General features: G+C 47.2%; 1 protein-coding gene across 3 annotated transcripts in view; it reads left to right on the forward strand.

The window, feature by feature from the left end:
* The window catches only part of AK9 (adenylate kinase 9), a 1,784,103-nt gene that overhangs the window by 1,339,112 nt on the left and 425,062 nt on the right, over positions 1 to 19,929 (forward strand). The gene's annotated exons all lie outside the window — the stretch shown is intronic.

Genomic DNA, 19,929 nt, shown 5'->3' on the forward strand with positions numbered 1-19,929 from the left:
GGACGGCAGGTGTTCACTTGCGGACCCTCTAATCTGCCCCATCCCTTCATTGCATAAGAGATGAGGGCTTTCTGGGTGGGGTCTGAATCGCCCCGTATTTTTGTAAAGTATGAAATTGCCACCAGGTGTCTTTTAGCCCAATCCCTTTTGAAACCTTGTTCTCGAGCCCATTTTAAAAATACTTCTATATCTTTAATCATTATTAGTTCTACATGGTTTACACCTGTGGCTTTAAATACTGTTTGCAAACACTTACTGTACTGTGTTGCCATGGTGCTTGCCACCGCCCTCTCTGCCATCTCCGTTAGGAAGCCTATGAGGTTGTTGGCACCCGTTGTTGATGTGCCTGATTCTTGTTGGGCATCCCGGCCTGGGCTCTCTGGCGCTGGTGTTGATGCCGATGTGTTGTTGGCACCCGTTTTTGAGGTGCCTGGTTTTCGTTGGGCATCCCGGCCTGTGCTCTCTGGCGTTGGAGTTGATGCCGTTATTCTTGTCTTCCCATTATTGCCCAGCATTCTGCTGGAATTGGCGTCATCTGTTCTTGGGCGTGCGGCACTAGCTCTCGGAATCTTGTCCACTGGAAACGAGATAAGGCATCAGCAATGTTATCTGCCCCTGAAATGTGCTTCGCTTTGAGTACAACGTTTCCTTGTAGTGTGACTGTTGTAATGGCTCGTAAAACTTTTAATACTAAAGGGCATTTCGTAGACCTTTTGTTTATAGAGCCCACTACAGCCATGTTATCATATCAGATCAAAAGTTCCGTGTTCGCTAGTCGCCTGCCCCAGATGTGTAATGTTAGCCATATGGGGAATATTTCTAATAGGGTGATGTTTTTTATCCACCCTGCTGTTTGCCATGAATTGGGCCAGTGTCCTGCCACCCATTCGGAGTCTAGTATGGCTCCAAACCCCTTGCTCCCAGCTGCGTCGGTGTATAGGACCCTGTTTGACCGGGTATTTAAAGGCGTTAGCCAAAGTAAAGACCCGCTGAAATCTCTGAGGAATTTTCCCCATGTTTCCAGGTCCTGTTTCACCTCTCTGCCTAGCCGGATATGCAAGTGTGGTTTGGTGAGTGATTTGGTTTTGAACTCCAGGCTTCTGGAAAATATCCTCCCTTGAGGTATTATTTTGGATGCGAAATTGAGGCTGCCTGCTAAGGATTGTATTTCCGTTACAGTCCCCTTTTCTCTCATTATCAGGTTTTGTATTTTAGCCAGGAGTTCTGATATTTTTGTTTTGGGGATTCTGCAGAGCCCCTTTGCTGAGTCTATTTCAATGCCCAGAAAAATTATGTTTGTGTCTGGTTTTTTCCTTCGCTAGGGGAATTCCCCACTGAGCGGCCGTGTGCTCCAGTTTTGCGAAAGCCCGGCCGCATTCCTCAGTGTTTGGTGGCCCTATGACCATGAAATCGTCTAGGTAATGTACTATTTTTGTCCCCGGTCTCTGCTTTAGGAAAGCCCATTGAAAAAAGGAACTGAATTGCTCAAATAGTGCACAGGATAATGCGCACCCCATAGGGAGGCATCTATCTACGTAAAATTTGTTGTTAAAAGTGAAACCTAGCCACTGCTGTGAATCTGGGTGGACTGGCAGGAGTCTGAAAGCAGATTCAATGTCCAGTTTAGCCATCAAGGTGTTTCTGCCGTACTCTTGTATGAGCCTTACCGCCTCTTGGAAATGCGTGTAAGATACAGCAGATTCTGTGTGTGGGATGCTGTCGTTTAAAGACTGGCCTTTAGGGTAGGATAGGTGGTGGATTAGTCTCATTTTCCCAGGTTCTTTTTTGGGGACCAGGCCTAGTGGCGATATTAAAAAGTCCTTTAGGGGCCTGGCGTCCCAGGGACCTGCTACCCTGCCCAGTTGCAGTTCTTTCTTGATTTTGCTTTCCACTATCTGGGGATTGTCCCTGGCTGAATTTAGGTTAATCGGGATGTATTGTGACCCAGTGCCCTTAAATGGGATGACAAACCCTTTGGTGAAACCCTGCGATATTATTCTGCTGGTTTCTTTGTCTGGGTAGCTCTTTAGGGCGTCCCTAAAATTGCCCGGGTGGATGGTCGTTCGTCCTGGTTCTAAAACTGGGATATCATTCTTTCTTGGCTGGTAGTCTGGTGCAGTTGCTTGCTGCATGGTCGCCGTTGCAGATTGTGCAGGCGTGTTTGTACCAGCATTCTTTGCCCCATGTACACTGGTTTTTCCCAAAATTTTTGCATGGGATGTTGGATTTGACAGCCTGCTGTTTGTTCTGTCTGTGGGCATTATTTTTAGCCGCCTAAGGCTGGTTCCTCCGAAAGGGCTGCTCCCCTTTTTTGGATTCATCATTGTCATGGGATTTGTTTACTTGTGAATTTTTGCAAGAAAAATGCATGGTATCTTCTTCCTGGGGAGGTTCGGCGTTGAGGGTGTATAAATCGTTCTGGATTTCATCCCACTCAATGGCCGGCCTTTCTGACATGCTCCTCCTAAATCTGATGTCGTATGCAAGCCATGTCTTCCCCCTCTGCGTTACTTTTACTTCCCTTATTTTATCAACGTATGCCCAGATCTTCCTACCATCCATGGGGAATTTTTCTTCATATATTGTTGCTTAAATGGCAAAGGCCTGTAACCAGTTGTCCCAGTTTTGTTCGACCTGGGCGTTTCTGGCAATAGCTTTTTCTTCTATTTTTTTGGGGTCTCTGAAAGTGTCTTTCCCTTTGCGCTGTGCTTCTATTAGGGAAAAGATTTATATAAATTCTTTGGCCCATATGGCTTCTTTGATTGTGGTATCAATGTTCCATGCCAGGCATCTTTTGTATCTATTTAATATCTCTGTTTGGAAAGATTTCATTTTTTGTTCTAATTGCGCATTACAGATTGTTACAATGTCAGTTGCATTGCTGCCGGGTGTCCCTGTCGCGCCCGTGTTGTCTGTGCCTGGCGTTGTCCATGCTTTAAGGGCAGCTGTTGTATCAGTTGCTGGAGTTGTGGAGGCTATTGTATTTATAGCTGTGGGCGCTATTGGCAAATGCTGTACTTGTTGTGGCGGGATTGCTATCGGTAGTGTTACGGGTGGGTTGACAACCGTTATAGTAGGTTCTATTGCGATGGAGGGGTTTGAGGCCCCAGGTTCCCTTGTGGGCGGCATCTGTTTCCCCCTTATTTCTACCATTAGTTGCTGTAATTCCGCTACATTCTCGCATAGTTTTGACAATTTTTTGGTACCTTTTCTGGCGTCTTCGGATATTTTTCTCCTTTTTAATAGTGCAGAAACCTTGTCGTGGCTGGGTAGGCCGTACATGTTTTCTCTAACCCATGCCCATCCGTAGTGTTCTGCCGCTTCAATGGCTGCTAGCAGTTGGTGATTTGGGCTTCTGCGCCTTTGTTGGGGGTGCCCATGTTTTCCGTTTGGGCTCCATGTTTTTCTATGCCTGCTATAGGGAAAAGAAAAAGGGTTTTATCAAGGAGCTAAAACTTTGTTATCGGTGAGATCTTTGCGCCTGTTCTGTTTGTTGCCCGTGTTGGGTAACTGTTGACTGGTGCCTTCTTGCCCGGGTTCAGAAAATTGGGCAACCCCCAGGCTTGATTTACTGGATTTAAATAATTGGTTTCGCTGTGAGGTCGCCCTGCAATATTACAGAAATTATTTTAAACTCTGCAGTCTTTGGGCCCACCGAGCTTGGAACTGTGTTTGCCAGATCTGCGTGGCTGTCAAGCAGAGACGAGCTCCCAAGCTGGCTTGTGACTCTGCCCGAGTTTACGACTGGCATGTGTTATCTTGCCCCGTCTGCCTTATAACGCGGGGATGCCGATCCACTGTAATAAATTGTATCTTTTTCGGACATAAATGTCTATTTATCCTGCCTCGTAGCCCCAGCGCGGTGGCTCACCTGTAAAGTGTTGAAACGGAAGCCGTCCACGCCGTGCTGTTCGAGTGCCGCTTCTCTTTCGTTCGAACTGGTTTTGGGGATGATTCCGCAGCACACGTCTTTGTTTGTTTTGTTTTGGACACGCTCGCCGCTCGCTTTTCGTTTCTATGCCGAGAATGTTGACGTTGACAGCGTCCGCGCTGACCATTCGGTTGCCGTTTCTTCCTTCGTTAAAGCTGCATGAATTTCTTTGAACAGTACAATGTTCAGGAAGAAAAAAGACACTGCGATGTACAGCGAACTTCAGAGATTTGCTAAAGAAGCAAGAAGATTTGGAAGACACTGAGTAAACAGTGAACCTCCTGTTTGCTTGGGTCCCCGTTCAGGGTCCACAAACAGATTGTGTTTACTCTGAGCATGCTGCTCTCATTTATAGGACCCAGGGAGGCCCTGAGTCTTTGTTGTGTATATGTTGGGGCTGCTATTGTCGCAGCCCCCAGCCGGATAGCCGACAGTCTGACCCCCTGGTGGGGGCAGATCTTTGAACCTGGGCACTGCCTGATGGTTGTTTTCCTTATGGCGCTTAGCACCTTGCTGTTTGGAGGAAGGGTGCGATGACTGTTCGCACCTTACCCTTCCGTGGCTTTTGTGCTGCCGAGACTGTGTTTCTCTGAAGCCCCAGTGAAGCTCTCCTGTCAAGGATAGGCTCTGCCATAACAATGGTGAGCTTGTGAGCCTGAGGTTGTAGGCATGTGTTAAGAAGTGGCAGGGGGGTTAGGGGATCTGAGGATATACATGAAGGGTATCATTTGAATTTGCTGGGCCTGTGTCTGTGTCTGCCTGGTGGCATAGTGACAGAGCAGAAGAGGGCCAATACACCTGCTCTACTTAACCAATCTCATACCTATCAAATGTATTCTTAATCTTACCTGGGCTCAGTGGGGGGCGGGGGGGTGTACTATTTGCATTTGCTCCCATTCTCCTGGCAGACCTGGCAGTTAAATACTTTGGGGGTCATTCCGAGGTTTGAGGTAGCCATGGTGCTATTAGCACCATGGCTACCTCCATACCGCATACCGGGTCCGGGTTCCCTGAATGGGGAAATACCGGGCCATTCCAACCTTGGAGGACCCGGTATTTCCCCATTCAGGGAACCCATCCCCATCCCCATTCCCATTCAAGCCCCCATAGGGCTCAATGGGAATGGGGAGGGAGCTAACAACAGGCCCGTTAATAACGGGCCTGTTGTTAGCTCCCTGGTCTGCTAGCGGGAACCAGGTGCCCTTTGCGGGTCCCGTGAGCAGACTCGTAAAAGGGTGGTAAGGGGTTAACGGCGCCGGCACCATTACCGGCGCCGTTAACCCCTTACCACCCAGCTCGGAATGAGGCCCTTTGTGTCTCATCACAAGTCTGGCGGTTATCCAACGCAATTACTGCTAGGTCATGCAGCGGAATAAGCACCACATCACAAACTGGCGTGAACGTGCCCCGACCCCGGTGGTAACTGTGCCAAAATAAGGGCTGCTGCTGAGAAAGCGGCACTAATAGCGCTACTGCCAGCGATCCCGGTGCAATTAGCGCCAGCGTAAATTGCATCACCACCGGAACTGGAAGCATCGTGGCAGCCATTTTGAAAAACACAATCCACTAAACATCTCCACTTGCTGCAGCCAACCCGTTTCTGGTAAGCCGCAAACATGTCCCAGGAGAGGATAAGATGCAAGGTGGCCGAATATCGCCTGCAGAAACCCAAATTCAGCGAGGTGGAGCTCTTGGTCCTCCCAGGTGAGGTCACTTCCCACTGTCATGAAGTCTATGGCACTCGCCAAAGGAAGTATGTTCAAATAGGTATAAACAGTCCCTATAATAACATCCTACTCGACTGACAGGGATATCAATATGTATAATACAATAAAGAGTAAGATAACACGTCTTGTTTTACTTACATCCAACCCCCTTTACACAGGAACTCTATAAGGTTTTCCGGCATCACTAGTCCTGACAAAATGGACCGTCTGCTATGATTGATTAAAAAATGTGTATAACAAATTTTTATTCAAATAATTCGAACTGAATTTAAACATAAAACACTACCCTCACCTAACACAGTGTACTAAACACTAAAAAACAGTTACTAAAACATGAAATACAAAATTCACTTATTTGCATGACACAAAAGATATCACATAACATAACACAAAAAAATCTCAATGTGTCTCTAAAACAACAACCATCCCAACATGTTTCTGTTCTTCACTGCCCAGTTCGGGTGAACATTCTTCAGGGGAAATTTTTTTAAAAAAAGCATCCACTAATCTCTTCAACACCGTGCTGAAAGGGTAGATTCAAACTTCTATACAGGCAAAGGAAGGAAAGAACCTCCGAGCCTGTAAGAGTAAAAGGAAAAACTAATGAGTTCCAAAAAGAGGGAAAGGAAGTACTACAAAATGTAGAAAAAGAACATGGCATAAAGGTTATGCCACACTCACACGGGTCCCAACAGGGCACCCACAAATTTACCTTTAAATGGTGAAACTTCAAAGCGCGTCACAGGATGACAAATTCGCTGGTTTCTCGCCAAATGAGAGACCACTACTTCACAAAAGCGTCATAGTCCGCTAAAGTATCGCCACACCTAAATGAGACAGAACCAATACACAGAGACCACATGCTCTGTTATATCCAGAAAGGGGCTTCAAAATGCAATTACACATGAAAACAGGGCTCCAAATATCATAAAATAAATTACCTTCACAGATGTAGGGATCAAGACTGTAACAAGTAAAGGAAGTAGTACTTCATAAAAGGCAGAACACCCTATTACAAAAAATGTTCCCACACGGTCAGGGAGTGACCTAAATATGTTGATATATAAAAGGGATCATTATACTATATCCCATTTTGCTGATCTAAGTACATATATGGAAGTGTGTGCCCCACATTCATAAAACCTGCGGTCTTGAAAAAATAGACTCAGTGTTAGTTATTTCTAAAAAATACTTTCAATTTTTAATCATTATTTCATCATTAGTTCAAAAATATATAAAAACACTTATAAAAGTGTTTGGTATGAGTAAAACCCAACCTCACACAGCATGGTACTAAACAACAATACAAATATACAAATTCACATACATACAACCACATAGAACAATAAAAAACTTTTACAAAACAGCAGTGGATGAATTTAACAATTTTCCAAATACTGAGTATAATAACTCAGATACTAATAGCTCCCGACATGTTTCAGTTCTTGGTTTGCTCAAATGCATGAACTTTCTTCAGGGGAATAAAGATTTCTGAATTTCCACCATGCAATCCAAGGAAAGGGTTCTGGGTTCTCACAAATTTCCTCTTGACTTGGTACCAGTAGTGCCAGTGTAGCCCCACCACAAATTAGCCATAAACTCAAAAATCGAGTCCTTGTTTATTTCGGATATATCGGAGCACTCGTCTCGGGCTTGCACGCGAGTACTATTTATAATAGTGCACCGCGTTTTAAATGTTGGCACGGCACTTTTTGGCCGGTCTATGAGTATTCGCTCTCTGCATCAAGCGAATTACAAGCTTGGAAAGTGAGCCCTTAGCTACCAGGAGCTATCAAATAAACAAGGACTCGATTTTGTTAAATTCATCCACTGCTGTTTTGTAAAAGTTTTTTATTGTTCTATGTGGTTGTATGTATGTGAATTTGTATATTTGTATTGTTGTTTAGTACCATGCTGTGTGAGGTTGGGTTTTACTCATACCAAACACTTTTATAAGTGTTTTTATATATTTTTGAACTAATGATGAAATAATGATTAAAAATTGAAAGTATTTTTTAGAAATAACTAACACTGAGTCTATTTTTTCAAGACCGCAGGTTTTATGAATGTGGGGCACACACTTCCATATATGTACTTAGATCAGCAAAATGGGATATAGTATAATGATCCCTTTTATATATCAACACAAGTAAAGGAAGACCATTGGGCAGCGCAGGACAGCCACCTGGACTACCATCTCCCAGAAGGTGACAGCAGTTTCCAGGGTACCCCGTGATGGAGAGGACTGCCGCAAGCAGTGGAACGACCTAAGGGTCAGGATGTGGGGACTGCTGTCCCAACACCACCAGGAGTCCCTGGCGACTGGAGGAGGCACTGTAGAGCCACTGGTCCTCACCGCTTGGGAGGAGAAATGCAGCACGGTGCTGTATCTCAAAGAGATAGAGGGAGTCAGCAGTGCAGAGGTGGGTGAAAGCAGCCAGGAGGCAGGAGGTGAGTCAATCCCCCAACACAAAGGCATGCACACATGACAGCCCAGCATGAGATGCCCCAGTGGACAGGGACACAAGTCAGCAGACCCAGAAGCTGGGCATGCCAACAGGGCAGAGTGATGGGGTCAGTCACCCTCCACATCAGCCATGGGGCAGGGCACCAAGGGCACCCCTGAGTGTCACAGCAGCGGGAAGGGAAGGCAAGTGAAACAAACTAATGGCATGGGCACCACACCCCTAATGGCACACCCTGTGCCGGTGGATTGAGGTGCGTGCACAACCACAAAACGGTGCAGCAGTGAGACCATCATGTTGCAGTCCCAGTAGTCCTGCCCTATGTCGGCATGGCAGACAACCTATACAAAAAAGGAGAGAGGTGTACAACCTCTCATCTACAGTAGTCGGATGCTAACAATTGTCCTCACACCGTCAGTCCTGAAAAAATAGACACAGTGCAGTTTTCATAGATATAATTCAAATAAGTTTAATTTGTTCAAGCCACAGGCAAGTACACATCCCACACACTGACACATGCCCAGCCTGCCAATGACTGTGCACCACAGTGCTGCCCTGCTTGCTGCACTGCAGTGCCCCATAGAGCCATTACAGTGCCATGGATTAAGCCACCCCCCCCCACCATGTGAGTGGGGATGTGGTCCCATAAAGGAACAGAAGCATGCATGCCAGACGTAAACTGCCCCAGCATGGACACCCTGCCCTGCCCTACCAACACACAGGTCAAAGACCAGTGGGCCATGGGTCACACACCCATCATAACAAGAAACCCCATGGCGCTGGGCCCTCATGCATCCTCCCATGACCAATTATTCCCATTTGCCCATCTGTGTGGGGTCACAATCTGTACCATAGCAATTGTGCCCTGCATGCCATGCCAACCCACGCAGGGGGAACCATACCTGACAACATTTCCTATGTCCCCTACAGGCACTCATGCATCCCCAGAGGCATAAGAGGAGGAGGAGGAGGAGGAGGAGGAGGAGGATGATGCAGTCCCATCAAGGAGCGCCGCTACCAGCCCCTCAAGGTCTGCCACCACCACCCTGCAAAGGCCCACACAGGCCACACCAAGGTGGATGTCCCATCGCATAACACTGCATCAGAGCAGGGCCAAGGCAATGCCCACACCACAGGCCACCCGGAGCAGTGCAGGGCACATTGCACCCACACCCGAAGTCAGAGGCACAGACACTCAGGCCACACCTGCTGCCAGGGCGACTGAGGAGCTACAGGGGGGTACCAGCCCGGTGCCATCACCCGTTGAAGGGCCACACTTCCCAGTGAGCCCTCCATGACGCCAGCGTGCACAGACACCAGAGCCGGATGTGGATACTCCCACATATTGCTCCCCTACATTCAGCCCTGGGCCAGTGCTGAACCCCTCACCCACCGCACACTGGCAGGCCATCAGGGAAAGCATCCAAGGGGCTACTCGCAGGATTGTGCGTGCCATGGCACGAAACAGGGCAAAGATGACAGCCCTTACACTGCATGCCCAACATGTCAGGGAAATAACGGAGGGAATCTCTGCACTGGCAGAGGCCATCTGCCAGAGCAAGGAGGTGCAACGGCAGCAAAACATGGGGACTGGCTCCGTCCCATCCACCTCATCCACACCCACCAAGGGGTCTCAGCAGGGCATGCCACGGCAAAAGTCAGAGCGCCTTTTGCACCCAAAATCATCAGGAGCTGCCAAGGGGGTTCGGGGGGGGATCAGGGGGTCAGGGGGGAGCCTTGGTTGTGAAAGACTCTGGGATACTGATTGGCATGAGTGGCCATGCTGGGATGTTGGTGGGGGGAGGGGGGAACTGTGTGATGGGGTGTTGGTGGGGGAGGTGGGAGGGGGGATAGTGTGATGGGGTGTTGGTGGGGGAGGGCGGATAGTTGGGGCACTTCATTCCATAAAAACCATTAAAATTCATCAATGCAAGGATATTCCTGGTTGCGTCTTTGTCGTGTTTATTGTTTGGGGTGTTGTCGCACAGTGGTGTATGACTTGTGTCATGTGAAAGTGTCAAAATAAATTGTCTATCAGTCGCTGGTGTGCCATTCTCCAATCCCTCACGTCATCTCTGGCAATGCAGGCATTTGCCTCTGCCACAGACACTGCCTCCTCTTTCTCTGTTGGTCGCATGTCCACATCAGGGGATAGCAGAACAGTTCTCTTCAGGCAGATATTGTGTAGCATTGCACACACAAGCACTATTTTACCAACTTTCTCTGGAGCGTAGATCAGGGCTCCTCCGGTATGGTCAAGGTAGCGGAAACGTACCTTCAGGAGGCCGAATGTACGCTCGATGCACACACAGGTCCTGCTGTGAGCGTGGTTGTTGCCATTCCCTTGCAGTGTTTGTGGATCACGCACAGGGGTCATTAGCCAGGGAAGCTGTGGGTATACGGAGTCACCTGCATGGGTGGAGGCACAGGCATTAGTCAGTGTCAGGTGTGCCGGTGGACTTGCGTAATATCAGGACAGTGGATTGCTTGTGCACGCAGATGAGCCATCATTTCACAGCATGTGTCTATTCTATGTCTGTGCATGCAATGTCACTCGTGCCATGCATTGTTTGTGCTCTGCATGCACCCTGTTCCCTCGCAGAATGTTATTTATGGAGTCTGTCTGTGACATGTGCAGCGGACATGGTGGCTGGCATGTGGCTGTGTATTCACACTGTGGATGTGGCATGCTGGGTTCCCCATGGACCCTCCCTGGAGAACGGGTGAGCATTGTGGGCTGGCGGCACATGGGTGCATATCTGTTGCACTGGAAGGGATGTTGTTCTGTGTGGCAATTTGGCCACTTGTTTGCATTACTTTGGTGGGTGCATGTTGCATTGTGGTACCTGTAGTCATGTTGGTGTATTTGGTTGATACTGTATGTGTACTGCTGCTTCTCCATGCAGGTAAGTCCGACATGTGCATGCTTCCTGGTCTGTACTGTGACCTTGGTGCGGGAGGTGGTCCAGTGTGGATTGCACATTCACTTGTCATCTCATCCGTTGTGTGGTAATTCACCCCCACCCCATTTGGGCATCACATCCCCACCCTCATTTGGGCATGTGACCCGCAGTGGATGTGTGCTGGCTTTTCTACTCACCCACTATTCAGGTTTGTTGTCCTGTGTGCCTCTGCATGTCTCCTGGCAGTGTGCTGTTCCGTAGGACCATGTAATCGTCAGTGGATCCAGGGTAGCGGGCACAGCAGTGGATGATGTTGAGGTTTGGGTGAAGGTCACCTACACGTTTAGGGAGTGGTAGTGCTTGCGGTTTCGGTACATTGATTTGTGGGCCTGGGGGGCCACCAGCGCTACATGTGTACAGTCCAGGGCAGCAATCACATTTGAATTTGGGCAATGGCATAGAACGGTGCCTTCATGGCATGGACCTGGGCTTGGGTGGTAGGCAGTGAGATGTGGCGTTGCACTTGCTCCAGGAGAGCTTCAAGCACCTGGGCCAGCACTGCACAGAATGGGGGCTGTGCATCATGGCCACGGTGTGCTGGAAGGTGCCAGTTCCAAGGAATTGTAGGACGGACAGTAGTTCCAGCAGTGGGGGAACAGCTGTCAAGATGTTGATCCTGCTCCCTATGTCATCCTATATTGTGGTGAGCAGCTCTGTTATTGTCTCCCTGTTGAGGCGGTACAGGGTGACCAACTGGCCGTCAGTGAGGGTCCAAGGTGAGGGCCTGACCATGGGGATCGGGGGAAAAACATTGCTTGGGCTCTTCTCCTCCCCCACCCCCTGTAATCCCTGTGCCCTGGCCTGCTGGTCGTCCAGCCTCTCTACTGCAAAGCGAAGCATGAGCAGTTGCCTGTCCCAGCTCACAGTGGCAGCATGGTGTTGAAAGCAGTGTTTGGGGTATGGGTGTGCCTTATGTAGCCCTCTGGGGTGGACTGGGATCACCTGTGGCTTCATTGCAGGCACCTGTGTTCATTTACCTCCATCTTGAGGCTGGAGGTAACTGCACTGTGTTTTTGGTAGTATTTGTGCCAGTTTTTAGTTCTATTGCCACCGGACATGGACTTGGGATGCGGCTGTGTTTGCGGCTTGTGTGGCTGGCTGTAATTGCACCGGCTGATTTTACAGTCGGCAGTATTTGCGCTGGCTCTTGATCCTGCGGCGCAGTATCGGCTGTGCTAATTCTGTTGTTGCCACTTTTAAGGGTTACCACCAGACTTGTAATGAGCCCCTTTATCTGAGTTATTGAGCTGCCGTGGTCTGTGGCGAGTGTAGGGGAGGCATGGTATCACAAGCAGAGACTGACACAATGGGAACAATTTGTAAAACCTTTTTTAAATGTTTGGGATTAGAAAAACTCCTATTCTGCCCTATAACTAAAATGGCAATAATCTCGACCATCAAATAATAAAATAACGCAGTCCTAGTGGATCCTGTCAAATCAAAATGGCCTATGCTAAAAAACATAATGCCTGCCCCATCTCTTGTACTAAACGTGTGAAAAGGAAAATGTCTACAAAAGGAAAAATGAGTGTCAAATGATTATGTGGCTGAACCAGCTGTCCTCCCCACGTTAAGCCTCACGTAGTAAGGTGATCCTTGTAGGCAGGATGGCACACTCTGGCTGGGTTTCCAACACAATATATATAGTTAAAAAAGCAGTGGATCGAGGCTCGCCTGCCTTTCACGCTAGAGAGACTTCCTCTTTCTACCAAGATAATGGGCCTCATTACTAGTCCGGCGGTAACCCTGCCGGTGATACCGGTGGTAACTCTGCTGGTGCTACCAGCAGGTTGCCACCAGTCTCGTAACATTTTACTGGCGCCTGACTTCCTGCTGCCACCAGGAGATTCCAAGTCCGGCGGCCCGGGAAGTCAGGCGCCGGTAAAATGTAAGTCCCCATTGTAAGTCCGATAGGACTCTATGGGAGTGGGGACACAGAAGCACCGGCACCGTTGCTAACCGTGCTGGTGCTTCTGTGACCGGTCTGCCTACCATGGCCGATGCACCCAGCAGGGTCAGACCTGTCGGGCAGAGCGGCCACGGCAGGCAGACTTGGAGTTTGCTGATCTGGAAACAAGGGTGCCGTGAGCATACCGGCACCCTTGTTTCCGGACCAGCAAACTTTTATAATTTGGCTCAATGTCTTATCCAGAACATTCCCAAAAGAACCTCCTCTGTCGGGCTCCGATATCCTACGATAAAGTTCAACACAAGTTGCAAGGGGGCTCCCTGCCCCAAGCTTATTTCACTTCGGGTCTCCCTCTGTCGGGCTCGGACCCCTTTCGGATGTCGAAGATATTCAGATGTGCGTGGCTTATTTGTCAGACCACTGTAGGATCACTTTGACTCAAAGTTCACTGTTACTTTCACTATTCCCTTCTCTAGGAATTAATCTTCTTCCTTTTACTTTTACTGTTTATTTGCTTTCTTACTTTAAACAAAGTACCTTTCACAGAGACTTTCGAGTGGGTTACTTTCTTTCACCGGACCACTCGGTTACTTATTATCGCTGATTTGCCCACTGTTCTTTAAATGAAAGTTCATTCACAGGTCTGCCTTTCTTCGCATCTCATCCACACGCGTACAGCCTTCCCTTGTGATATGATGTTGCTACTTCATTCACACACCAGTCTCTCAAGTCACTTGCTAACCACCGGCTGTGTGCGCTTCTTTCTTGTTTGGCATTTTTCCACTTATCGAGTCAAGGTTAGTATCACAGACTTGACCTTGCCTCCCCAACTCTGCTGCTGGGAGGGTCACTGGCATCCTTGAAACACAATGTAATCTTCACTTGTGGGTTCTGGCCTTCTCCGCAGGTCTGTCGCAGCCGGTCAAAGGCAACGACCTCCAATAGGTAAGCCTTTGAGTTTTTCGGCCTGCTGCTCTCGTCCCTTGGTCTGTTGCTCTGCTCCAGTAGGTGTGCCTTTGTCCCGGAAGTTCTGCTCGTTCTCATGATCCGCCTTGCTCAAAGTGTCTCTTTGGTTTCTGCCTTTTATTTGTGTAAGGAGAGCTAATTGGTATCAGGTGTATGCACTCAGGATTAAGTGCCTGACTTTGCCTGACCCGATTAGCGGGACATGACCAGTACGATGTATGCAAGTCAGTGTTATTCTCAGTCATCTTCTTCCTCAGCCCAGTGTTTGTGTAAAAAGGGGGGGGGGAGTTGGGATCTCGGAACATCCTAAAACATAGGAGGGGTTTGATGAACAAAATAAGGGGGAATAACGCATCTCGCCATCAGCTATCTCATCCCCACTCCCTGAAGACCCCTCACCCAGGTGATCATCCCGCACTGGTCCACCCCCAGGAACTGGATCCAAAAGCGACGGCCTGTGTCCTGGCCACCTGGATGACAAGGCCACAAGGACTAGCAGGTGAGATACCCTTTGGTTTCTCACAGGAGTGCAGTCCGCGCCCCACGGTCAGTTGACTATGGTGCCCAAAATCAAGTATAGAGAGGAGCAAGTGGACACATTCTCCCTAGTTAACACCCCATAAACCCCATCCTATTGAAGTAACAGACGAGGAGCTACAATTGGGAACCCATGCACAAATGTATGCGACATGCTCATACTCTTCGACTGTATGAAAAACGATATGCATTCAGGCAGCCATTCAGAAGATACCCTCACGTTGAATCAGTGGAGGAAACCTACCAAGAAGGATGTCCCTTCCCAAGTTGTCGAAAAGCAGCCATGAATAAAATGATGCGCAATATGGATGTACGTTAAACAGTCTTATGACAGCAGAAGTGTGTCCAAAAGAAGATATATGATCCTATGTTGAAACGATACAAAAATACTTAAAAATAACAATGTAACTGAAGCAGTAATAGAAACATGTACTCCATGATGCAGTATTTATGAATACAAACAGAATGAAGTGGCCCCCTGTCAATAACGGTAAATACGCTGAAATGCAAGGTAGAAAGAATACATAGAAGCTTGCTTAGGAGCTGTATATATTCAACATTTAGGACGACCATCAGAACAAGATGGACGAAAGCTCATGTCAATCAACCCAGTTACCTCAAAAACATGAGCCCAGGATCTTAAACATGGAGAGGTAATGCAGAAGCTGTTTACCTTGGAAAATAGAGGAGTACATTGGCTTTGAACCAAGGATGCTGTTTCGAAAGATGAAGGAAAAAACACAAAGGGAGTCTACGAGCAGACCATGCGCAAGGACATATTTTCTAAAGATTAGGAGGAACACAAACATTTACTGATGACAAATAATGGGCGATTAAAAGGCACAAGGTCACTATGGGATAGAGTGAGCAAGTCTCTAAAGCATAAAAGAACTGCACCCAAACAAAGTTAAATCAATTATAGTTAAAAGCACCGTCGATATGGACAAATTCATGGTCTTACAACACGTAATGAAGAGCTCGCAAACAGGGGCCTGCTGCTAAAATAGCAGTGTACCTACACTCCCTTGGATGTCCCGAGACTGTGCAGACTGGCAAGGTCATCCTTCAAACAGAAGACACTGGCATGAGGCCTACCGATGAAAGAGGATGGCCTAATTGGGAAACAAAGGAAGAGCTGACGTATCTCCAACTACCTGGGATTTGTTTCTTTGTACGTGCTTCTAACAAGCCGAATGTCCAAGGTTGGATTTGGGTTGCTAACCCATTAGAATAGCCTGCCAAGCACTTTTTCATACAATATTATTCCGCTGCCATATTCTCTGCTGTGACGATTGCTTTATACCATGTGACTAGAAGTAGCTCAGGGTGTGTCCTACAGACGAGGGCTGCCCGCCAATGAGAGACTAACACTCCTGCATTCTATATGTAGACTTGTTCCCATAATCCAATCCTACCCCTCAATAGGTTTTTGAAGTTTGCCACTTAGGATGACGTCATAGATGACTCATCTAGCATTATATAAAATATGGATGATTGAAAAAACAGTGTGATCCTGTATGAGACGAGTTGATGAGTGTATATTCGCCCTTCTTTACTTCTTGAGATTAAAGCAGTATTTTAGCATCTCCTTTGAGTCTGACCTGTTATTGGGTCTGAAGTTATTTCTTTTTTTACATTTTTTTATTTGTGATTTGGTTTACAAAAAAAAGAAACCTTACACAACATACAACACGAAAAACACCTAAGGAAAAAAAGAAAAAAAAGAGAAAATGACATAACAAATAACCATTAAAATATCATATAAACTCTTTCAGTACATCAATTCATAAAATAGAGCATCATTTCATCATCATTTCTTTACGCTTCATTTCTGTTTCGTTTAAAAATCGGATAAGCAAGTTGATCAGAGATAAGTTGCTACCCCACATGAGTCGTGACCACAGTAGATCTTTAGAGAATTCTGAGGTAAAGCTATGCATTTCTTTCTCAAAACACTTTATTCTGCTAGAACTCAAAGAGTGACAGTCTAGAATCCAGTGTCTCAAGTTCTCCACCTCGGAAATGGCTTCACAAAAGTGGCACCTCGCTGCTAACCCAGACCCATCTGGATCACTAGTGTACCAGTTCCTTGTACATTCACGTGTGTGAATTTGATTCAGCTTAAATCTCATGTAAACTATACAGGACTTCGGACAGGGAAAGCATTTTAAGTAGGGTTGAAGGTGGCCCATTCTATGGGGAAACTTTGCATATTCACGGTATGTGGAATAGTTACTTAAGGAGTCAATGATGATTCTCCAATCATCCCTAAATAACTTGGACTTAACTGCATCAGGATTACATTTAAGCTCCAACACATTCAAGCCTATTTTATCCAATAGTTTGTCCATGTAGACCCGGAACATTATGACAGACTGGGCAGAACCATGAATCGTAATCTGATTCAAGTCCATGTACAGAGAGTTGCTTGGAGGACTCAGAAACTTGGAGTAGGACAACAGCTGTCTTAATTCAAGTCTGGCCTGCAGCAATGTTAAGGTTAATGTGTGCCCCATAATCTTTTTCCAAATGGTGCCCTGTATAACATTCAGGCAGGCTCCAAGGTCAACAGAAGCCATATCTAACCCATATAGCAATACCGGCTCTATCTTGCCCAGATAGAATTTAAGAACTGGCAAAATGGAAAACCTGCAAAGTTTGGAAAAAATTTGCTTCATATGAGATAGTAAAGGAGCCAGTTTCTCCTTTAGTGTGAATGTCCACATGTCAACGGAACCTACCTATGTTAGATAGGTTGTAGCCCAGGTAACGCATGAAGTCCCCTCTCTTTCAGCCGTTTCCACCCCCACACACCATCGCATCACCTTAGGGTTCTAAAGTTTAGAAAAAATCATAACCTTAGACTTAGCGCTATTGATTGCCAGATTATTCAGAGAGGTATAGGTTGCAAAGATGTTGTTTGCCTTGGAGGCCCCATGGTGTCCGATCGAATATAATGATGTCATCCGCGAAGGCCAACCAATGCAGTCTCAGGTGTCCCAACCTTACCGCAATCAGATCCCGTCTCCCCCACAAATGATAAATGTCACACAAATACAAGTTGAATAGAGTCCGTGGCAGAATTCACCCTTGCCTCAGGCCCACAGAAACCTGAATTGGTTTAGTGGTAGCCCCCTCTTTGTTAAGGTGAATCCTTACAGTGGAGTTGTGGTGCAATGCTGCCATTAAGGAAACTAACTTATGGGGCACTGTTAGGGAGAATTCTCTGTTAAGGCTAATTTCCCAAACCTAGTGAGTCCCCCAGCAGCTTTGCTGGATTTTTGGGGTTTATTGTTTTCTCCTGCTAAGAGTGAGACTCTCTTTCTCCCACTCTTAGACATGATTTGAGATATCCTTTGACTTTGTAATGTGTTTTATGGGCTATGGGGTCTTTTACTCCATAGGGCTTAATGTGTTTTTGGTATGTGTGTTACACAGCACCCTCCATGCCGTAACACAGGGGTGTCATAGTGACCCCCATACATAGACTCCGTACCCTGGGACTGACTACTGTCTCCCAGGGCATGTAAATTCACCATTGGCTTTACTAGTCCTAAATTGTTAACAGAACCAGTAAAAACCATCATATTGTGGGCGTACTGGTAGGGGCAATTCGATTGCCCCTGGGTCTGTTGTTCGAGGGGGCACTTTCCAGTCCCCCCTTGAGCAAGTTTTGGCTGGTGGCAGTGGATACTACTTTTTATATTCGACTGCGAATATATTCCTATGGGATTTTCCCATTGTTCGAGGCTAATACTTTTTAACATAGCCTCAAACATACCACCGGTTTATTTATTTAATATGAATTCACCGGTTGGTATTTTTTGCCAGAACTCGGTTCCAAAATGGCGTTTGTGTTCGCTTCTGTGACTCCAACCCAAGTCGAGCCCTTTATTCCACTTTTTGGCGAGCTTCTCCACAGAAGCCTCCAAAAGTGGTGCCACTCTGTCTGGGTACCACAGGGGGTGTTGGAGGGGGTTTAGGCAACCTGGACTGAGTTGCCTCGGCAACTCAAGTCGCACTCTTGTGTGATTGGCCCAGTGGTGAGCCGCCCGGCTCACCACTTAGCATGTTTGAGTGACAGGTAGGACTGATGAATGGGGGTTTTCTGCATAAAAGCAGGGCTTTGGGGACTGGGACTTCAGACGTCGCCACAGGACCAAAGAATCCGAAGAGGGAGAAGCTGAGCCGACCTACAATGACAACACCACCGGTGGAGCCCTGCGGAACCGACTCACCACTTCTTCCGACGACAGAGGAGATCTTCATCCCGAAGAGTCTTCTTCCTTTGACTGGTGGGGATAACCAGTTTGCCTGCCTTTTCGCCTTCCCGGATCATCTCGTGGCCGCCTTGCCTGTGCCAAGCACCCCGGCAACCGGAATACCACATTTTTCCACTACCGCGAATGAAAGGATAGTACCTTTTTACTGGAGAACTCTGCGGCTCGTTTCTTCCCTGGCAGTGCAACGATCTTCAGCTTTCCTCCACGTCGAGACCATCTCTTTCTCTGGACGATGCCGTGACTTGCACCCGCTGCCAGGAACAACTGCCCCCGCTGGAGGATTCTCTCCACTTTTAAGGTACTGTGTCCACCTGGCCTCCCTCACAACGGTCTGTGTGGGGTGACTCTTAAAGCCTCAACTTACCACTTGGGTTGGCCCTAGGCTGGCTAACTGAACTTTTCTAAACTGAACTAATTCCTTTCTGAACTCTCTGCAAGACTTTCCAAGCCTTTTAAACTGTGTGATCTTGGGCGCATTGGTGTTATACTCTCTCCAAGAGGGAGCCTGGCATCTGAACTTTTTGCTCACAAGTAGACTTTGACTTTCCTGCCTTGCTAAGTGCTTCTAAAGGATTGTGTTGTGTGCTGTTCCTAATTTCTGCCTTTTCCCTCCCTTTTTCTTAAACATATTGGAGTGCCATCTGTAGTTAAGCGCTCACCTCTGTCTGGAAATAAGTGGTGTTAACTAAGACTTGTACAATAAGGAATAAGGGATGTATATATAATAATAGTGACTGTGTTTTTGAACTTACTTATAATAATAGTGCTAGGGTGTTTCTAAGTGTGTCTTTAAATAAATAATTATATACTTGATACCAAAAGCTCTGGTCAGTGTTTGCTTGTGCTACTGTATTTTGGTACCTATCTTGTATACTCTATATACCGTCTAACTCTTCTTGAGAGAAGTCTGGCTGCTCAGCCACAGCTACCAGGTAAATCTGGGTGGTACAGACTGCTACCAATTGGGTTTACTGCCAACACCTGTAGTCTTAAGCCTTTTGCAGTGGTCCCTAAGGGAACTGCACAGGTTTCTGCATAACAGGCACTTTGAGTTTAAGTAGTTTTTCCCACTCCACACAGTAAAAGGCCGACGAAAGGTCCAAGGAGGCCATATAAACAGTGCTCCTCTAAGGAGCCTTGGATGAGAG

This window comes from Ambystoma mexicanum, chromosome 4p (genome assembly GCF_040938575.1).
Source record: "Ambystoma mexicanum isolate Mex_15411 chromosome 4p, UKY_AmexF1_1, whole genome shotgun sequence".
Taxonomy (NCBI): Eukaryota; Metazoa; Chordata; class Amphibia; order Caudata; family Ambystomatidae; genus Ambystoma; species Ambystoma mexicanum.